This window comes from Pinus tabuliformis, chromosome X, assembly GCF_031772625.1.
Source record: "Pinus tabuliformis cultivar Carrire ecotype Pingquan chromosome X, CPIR1, whole genome shotgun sequence".
Taxonomy (NCBI): domain Eukaryota; kingdom Viridiplantae; phylum Streptophyta; class Pinopsida; order Pinales; family Pinaceae; genus Pinus; species Pinus tabuliformis.
This window is the reverse complement of record NC_142308.1, coordinates 87,740,500-87,746,976: the sequence shown is the minus strand read 5'-3', so window position 1 is coordinate 87,746,976 and position 6,477 is coordinate 87,740,500.

Here is a 6,477-nt window from a genome sequence, read left to right as displayed (position 1 = left end):
CACCTATATTTTCAAGCATTTTTTAATTCTGCATTGGTTAATCAATAAGACTTGGGAATATTTAAGTTCTAAAAGTGGGAGAGGTTCTTGTAAGTTGGACAAGAAGCCTAAGTGCTCCATTTTTAGATCACTCTATGAGAACATGTTGTTTGTAGGGATGTCTTCCATTTTTCATCACATTTTTTGATGAAGATGTTAGGAAATGGAGCAAGGAGGAGAGATGGGATATCAAGGAAGAGAATTGTCAATTTGATCTCCAAAATTGCAGGAAACTAATATGATGATACATTTTGGCTCATTGATTTTTATCTTTTACGATTGAGATAAGACATGTCTTTAACTCAGTGGAAGAGCATCTGCCTTGCAAGTAAGAGGTTTTTGGTTATACTACATTGTGCCCTAACATGAATAAATCATTGAAGAAACAAGATGCTTCATATTCTATATTTTGTTTCTAAAGAGAATTATTTATTGTCTCTAGAGACAATAACTGGGATTAAAGACATACTGTCTCTATATAGAGAATAGGTAGATATAGTCTCTTGAGAGACAAAAATGAATTGTCTCTAAAAGACAATAATACTTGTGTTCAATATTGTCTTTATAGAGACAAATTTTTAAGACAATAATTTGAGACACTTTCTTAAAGACAATATTTAAGACAATTTACAATTTTTTTTGTCTTAAGTTAAAAAAATTTACCAAAAAATTGTCTTAAATATTGTCTTAAAATGCCCTTAAAAACTCTGTTTATGTAGCAATGATATAACTAGTATGATCACATTAAAAATATTAATGTGGTTGATATAGTTTTATAAATATAACAAAAAAAACTATTGCAACACAAAGAATGCCTTACCAATGTACACATTTACATGATTAACCCTGTATAGAAAGGTTATGGGTCAACTTTAACTTAGAAAAAAAAAATTACATATCTTATTGTAAAATGGACAATTTTGCTAAATACAATTTCCTTATATATTAATTTCCCCATCTAATTAGAATATGAACTTATTAGAATTGGAATAATCTCAAATCCCTAGGAAATTGGTGGGTGAGGAGAGGAACCGTGTGGCACGAGTCTAATTTAATTTGAGAAAAAAAAAGGAATTACACATCTTATTGTGAAATGGATTATTTTGCTAAATACAATTTTCTTATATATAATAATTTCCCCATATAATTAGAATATGAACTTATTATAAATGGAATGATTTCAAATCCCTAATAAATTGGTTAGTTGGGAGCCACATCGCATGAATCTAATTTACTTTGAGAAAAAAGGAATTACACATCTTATTATAAAATGGACTATTTTGCTAAATAGATTTTCTTTTTTCTTATATATTAATTTCCCCATTTAATTAGAATATGAACTTATTAGAATTGGAATAATCTCAAATTCCTAGGAAATTGGTGGGCATGGAGCCACGTAGCACAAATCTAATTTTTTAAATTTATTAAAAGTCAATGCAACCTAACAAACTCTGTAACACACTATAGACATTGATAAGAATTAAGACTAAGCATACTCCTTTGAGAATCAATATAGGTCGTGAATTATAAAAATTAAAAAAATCAACAGATCCTCCTCCACCTTAAGTTGAAATAAGAAGCCCTCGAGAATTATACTAATGCTATAAATAACACGAATATTACTAATATTGTTATTTTTGATAAAATAAATAAATAGCATTAATATATTAAAATAAAATAAATTATTAGATGTAATGATGATGATTAACGTCCTCTAAGACCAATGCACTCTATCAGACCTCAAGAAAAGAAAAATAATCTAATTGAGATTCTTAAAAATCTTGTGTCTATGATAAAAAAGAACATAAATAAGAGCTCCAAAATCGTTATAGTTACGCTGATTTAATAAGTCATGAAGAATGACGATTGTAAGTGTGGTAGATGTTAGAGAATTGAGAGCAGATGTGAGTAAGAGCCAGGCAGTCAAAGTGATTTTCATCTTCCATGCTCTTAGTATCACAAATCTAACATATTTTATCATCCCAGGGAGTCTTCGGAGTAGACCATCGCCCAATTTCACTTCAAAGCTCATGAGAATTAGTTCTTATCCTAGTGATATCCATTTTTTTCGTAGTGTTGGTCAACATAGATAGATAATTCTAGTTATCGGGGGTGGGGTTGATCACCTCCTTATAGTATCTTAGCTTCCTTTTACCCTCCAACTCCTTATCATCCCACAACTTGTCCTTAAAATTGGAGGTAATAGCATCTTTAACACTATTCTTGCTTCCCATGATGATCTCCTCCTTAATCCCCCAATTGTTGAGCCAAGACTAGGCATCCTAATGCCACCCGTGCTTGAGGTGAAGGTGAGGGTTTTGACTAAAGTTAGAAGCAATCTTTAAAAGCCTTTGGGATTCCATGTTGTAAAGCCTCTTCTTATATATCAGATATTTAAACATAGTCATACTTTCTATTGGGGATAGGCTAGCTTCGATCAAGAGGATAGGATAGGGAGTATTTCCCCAAACTTCACATCCGTATAAGACAACAACGGTGACAAGAGTCTCAAAGAGGAACCTTTTTTAATCCAAATGCAAAGATTGAATGAATTACAATTATTTTCAAGCTCATAATAATCTTTCTAGCCTCCGATAATCATTTTCTCGATGTTGTAATTCCAGTTGAGCTGATGAGGAAAGTGAATACCCAAATATTTATAAGAAGAAACTTGCTCTAAGAAATGGTTATCATAGAAGAAACTACCATGGGTGATATTTTTGGATTTAATGATCATGACATTAGTTTTGTCGGTGTTAACTGTCATGCCCATCTTGGAGCAATAGACATGGACAGTCTTAAGCTGCTTGTCTAGGTCATCATGGCTTTTTGCAAGAAGAATGATATCATCAGCATAAAGGAGAAGAGTAATGACCATACCAGCAAGCTCGGTGCCCTTGCAACCTACAGTTTCCAGACACTCCTCTAGCTTATCAATGTAAATGCCAAAAAGGGTAGGGTATAGGGTACACCCTTGCTTAACTGCGATATTGCATTTAATATCTTTACACCACCCTTAATTGGTCTTAAGCTTGGAAATGGAAGTCTTGTACAGGTAGATCTTACTGATCCTCATTTCAGGAGGAACCATGATCTCTTCAAATCTCTCCCAAAGCTTATCTCAAGGGACAATGTCAAAATATTTTCTAAAGTCCACAAAACAACAAAATATATCATCTTTACTATTGTGACATTCCTCTGTAATGATCCTCATAGTGACAAGATGGTCGATAGTCGAGTGATCTCTCCTAAAACCATCTTTTCCTTTATCTCTTTTACCATGGTTTTTGAGCCAAAGGCTAAGCTTCTTTTCCAAAATGAGCCCATATAGCTAGGCTAGGATGTGATTAAACATAATGGCCTTGTAGTTAGAGGGAATGATTTTTCCCCATTTTTAAAGATAGGAACAATACGTCTTTGCATCCAAATCTTAGGGAAGTCATGCTTTATAGCCAAATTTAGAAGCTTGTGGAGAAGGGGAATGAGGATATATCTTCCCATTTTAAATATCTCAGTTTGGTATCTTTCAATATCTTTAGCTTTCCCATTAGCGAGCTTATTAATCACAAACTCAATGTCTTCCAGAGAAAATATGTTGTCCTTAACATGAGTGTTTAAGATGTTGCCCATCGTGTCTGGAGATTCATACAACTTCTTAAGATAGTTGTCCCAATTTTTTAATGGGATAGAATGATTATCTTTAGTTTTATGAACAAGTACATTCCGCCAAAACTTTCTAGGAACAACTTTATAAAGGTGGAGAATAGGCTCTTGTCTCTTATTAATATATGACCTCTTCATCCTTTTGATGAAAGCTTTGTATCTACTTATATTCTGAATCTTAATGATTTCATTAGGAGCATCTCTAATCACTTTCTTGGAAATTTTACAGTCCTTTTCATACCAAGGATTGGAAGTTCTATTGTTTTTCTTATACGAAGTCTCATTAGAGAATTTACTAATGGTATTAGAAAGGGTAGTAAATGGTAAAAAATTTGATCAATGTTATTATTATAAATAGGATCCTAAATCCCTTAAGAAAAGGTTGACATTACTTCTATCGAAACAAATGTGTCTTTTTCTTTCACTGGTCTCATGCATGTGGGTGGTATGCATAACAATATTGAGGGATAAAGATAGAGGTCTTTCGTCAAAGTCAAGCTCAAACCCATTAAGTAGCTAAAAGTTTGTAATACAGTTGAGAACATGGGTGTCAGAAATTGCATAATCCATGACACTGCTACCTAGCCCATGGAAACAGGTCATCTAAATGGAGGAAGGTCACTGGTTAATAGCATTACAAAAGATGAGGTCCTAGGAACTACAAATTTTGAGGAGTTTAGTGCTGAACAAGTTTTCAATTATGTCTTCAGACTTTCTCTTGAATCTATTAGCTAAGTTACCATCTTCATCAAGCCACAAGGGGTCGAGGTTAGAGTTGTTACTTAACATAATAGATTGGTTAGTAGCGATTCTAGCATTAAAGTCCCCAAGCAAAAGGATATTACCTTCATTCCTTAGGTTGTAGATGTCTTTTTCTAGGGTGTTGAAAGGACAATTCTTATCTAAGTTTTTTTTCTTATTGGATGTGAGTTGATAGGAGCAAAATAGCAGATTGCAAGAAAGATACTACTAGTGGTAGAATCAGAGATCTCAATCAAAATACACTGATTGAAGGGGTCGATCTTATGAAGTCGGATGAGAGAGGAAACAATGTTTCTATATCACAGGTTATACCACTGAAACTCCTCTAGGAGAGATAAAAAAACAATGAGAACATTAACCAACAACACTAAACATCCATCAGAACCATGTCTGGCAAAAACAGAAACACGTGAAACAGGATCTGATAGATGTTTGGTGCTTATTGGTTAATGTTATCACTGTTTTTTTCCTCTCCCCCTCCAAACCACTTATCTCTATAATTATGAGATAACATGAGTTCTAAAAAAATTGTTAGCTCAACCAACCTAAACAACTTATCTCTTTAATTATAAGATAACATGAATTCAAAAAACTTATCTCTTTAATTATAAGATAACATGAATTCAAAAAAATTATGAGTTCAACCAAAATAAAATTGTTTATCTCTATAATTATAAGATAACACGAGTTCTAAAACATTGTTAGTTCAAACAACCTAAACAACTTATCTTTTTAATTATAAAACAAGGAGAGTTGCGACGCAGCGAGTCCCTGCGTGAAGTAAACAATGAACTGAGTTTTTAAGAAGCAAAATGCAGCTTGCAATTTACAGACAGCTTGCGATGTTAGGAGGTGTAGAGAACTAAGTCGTCTCCCCAAGCTGCAGCTAGGTTTCTTTGTATATTAATGAAGTTATTCTGAAGAAAAAAACACAACAGATGTGAGAAAAACAAACTTTATGGAATAAGAGCCCTACAGGCATGCAACATACAAGTATAGCATGAAAACCAAGTGCCTTCCATGAGATAATAATGATTTTCTGATGTTTCGGGCTGTAAACACCCAAGCTATTCTCACAAGTCTACTAGAAAGACAGAGAATCCACCTCTATTTTACAGGACAGATAGCCGATAAGACTGAAAAAAGATTGTTGTATCCACTAAAATCTTGTGAAGTCTGTTTTCCATCACAATTTCCACACTCCAAAATGGAATAGATTTTTCTGGCTATAATGTCAGCAAGTAGATAACAATGAAATAAATCAGGTATACAAGCAAATGGTTTTAAAGAGGGATATGAGAATGATAATATGCACCAACTTATTTTGAATTTGAAAAATAGAAAAAAAATTAACATCAAAAACATGTAACAAAATATGCTTGACTCCCAATCATTTTCACTGCTCACGACTGTACTATGTTATAGGCAGCCGGAAACCATAATAGAAGGTTCAATGGAATCAAGTTTTATGTAATCAATATTAACAGCAACAACTAAATACACTAAATAATTTTTTCCGAAGTTCAAATTTTGATTAAAGAGTAGATATCGCTACATATATTATATTGCAGTACAGCTATGCGTCTTAAACCTGCAATTGCTTTGCAGTATAAATTGAATAATAAGAGTTAGCAATCAGTCAAACACTGAACATAATGCGCTGGCAAGGCTTGCACGACCATTCGGGAATCACCCTATGTAATCATATGCCAACAATAAAACTCTAGAAAAATCCCTTTTATCCGACGTGAGTGATGTTTTTTAAGAACTCAAGCGAGAAACAGACTAGGAACCAAATCAAAGGTGTATGTGGCACGTTCGAATGACTCATTAAAACTCCACGCGTGAAGCCCTTTCAGAAGTAGCTCTCCACGCGTGAAGCCACTCTCCACCCGTCAAACGATGATGTTGATGGTGGTAAGTATTTCTCTAGCACTGGATTCACTGATATTGCCTCAGGCGTGGGAAACGGCGAGGCAGATTCCACTGGTGTGGTCGGTGGACTTGGAGGCT